We start from the raw sequence: 2,115 nt of genomic DNA on the forward strand, positions 1-2,115 counted from the left end.
AAAACATACAACTAACCAAAAACCTAACCCAATAACTCCACTTTCATCTCACGCCCACACCGCATCACTATCATTTTATTTCCTATGCTGCTTACACTCCCCCTTATCATTCATCTACTTCACTTTCCCCCAATCCCACTCACAATCAAATAAAACCTACTTCCACCAATAACAATACAATTTAAACAAACACACCGACTCATATCTCAAACAACTTTTACTCGCTCCTAACCTTCCGCGCTTACCTCCTTTTCACATACCCTAGCTAACCTAACAGCCAAACGGCCACGCATCCTGAAACCTGACAAATCAGATACCCACAAAATCCCAATTGCAGATAATAATCCACTAAAAAACTCCCCCCCCCCCTGGCATTTTACCAATTTTCTCCTTTTATTCACCCCATCGACTCCGTATTCAACCCAACACACAACCAAACACACAACAAAACAAACACACAACATCAAAACCAACAACACACACAAAACACACACAAAAACACAACAAACACATAACACTACACATAATTATCTACACAAACACACACACCCATTACAACACACCCATCAACTCACTAATCACCCCGACACAATCACTAACAACAAAACTCAATCCAAAACACACACAAACACACACAACATCAACACAAAACACACTCTCCAAACACACAAAACACCAACTTTTAAACACACACACACACACAAACACACAAAACAACAACAAATACCTTCCCAGATACATAAATATGAGACCCCATCCCAAGAACACAAAGCACAACCATCCATAGCAAAAAAACGCTGCATTTATTCTTAACAATAAATAATGACACACTATTATCCAACAATACATCCTAACACAACACATACCAATCACCTCTGTTAATCACTCAACCCCATCATCACTAAAATCATTTAACCCTCTTTTTCAACTTAAACAGGAATGCAAGGATTGCTACATTACCCTACACATCCACGAATAATCATGAATTAGAAGAAACCAATCACCAATAAATTGACCTAAACAACACCTAAACAGTGCCATACCACTTTGACTCCGAGATAATAACCTTACCGCTCTTACCCTTACTCATAACCCTATCTCCCCTTAATCAACGTTATATTATTACCATACAACTCCGCTTTCCCCACTCCATACCATTCCTATCACCTACATAACAAAACACCTACCCCCCCACCATTTCATGGTCGATACACTGATGTCATCAGTTGTAATCATACAACACTATCAGAGGTTGCAAAACACACAACAACTCAACACAAACAAAAAAAAACCACAACAACAAACAACAAACAACAAAAACATACAAAAAAACCACAACCAAACAAATCACAACAATACCAAACACAAACAACACAATCAAAACAAAAACAAACAAACACAAACAAAACACAAACAACTCCAACACACACCACCAAAAAACAAAACCCAACCAAAAAACACAACAATCACCCACAAACCAAAAACTCACAAACACCCTAACAAAACAAACCAACAAACCAACACAAAACAAATCAAACACAAAATCACATAGAAAAAAATCCTTATTACAACATAACAAAAAATAACACACACCCCCCCCCACTCTCAATCTCTCACATCTCTACCTACAATACACTCACACACACACACTCCAACAACAAAAAAACCATACTAACTCAAAAACATCACTATACTCAATATCTTATTCTTCACACTTCAAACAAATACACATATACTAAACACAATTCACAATACACAAACCTTAACTTACTACAAACTCACAATATCAAAAACCACCATCTTTACACTACAAAAACTCAACTACTTTAAAATTCTCTCACTCTCGTTCTCCGCATTCTCTCACTTTCAATTCTACTCTCAAACTCATCACTCTCTTCTCTATACTCAAACACATCATTTATCCTCTATTACATCTCCCTCTCTCATTCCTCTCTCTTACAATCTTCTATCTCACATCTCATACAATACTCAACACACAACACACATCTCAACACTCTACACACAAAATCACTATAATGTAATATATAATCTCACATTTTCTAACTAAAAACTCTCACTAATATCTCTACTAACACATTCTATTTCAAACTCTAC

This window comes from Penaeus japonicus, unplaced genomic scaffold (assembly GCF_977035675.1).
Source record: "Penaeus japonicus unplaced genomic scaffold, GWHDUDI00000001_assembly GWHDUDI00000015, whole genome shotgun sequence".
Lineage (NCBI taxonomy): Eukaryota > Metazoa > Arthropoda > Malacostraca > Decapoda > Penaeidae > Penaeus > Penaeus japonicus.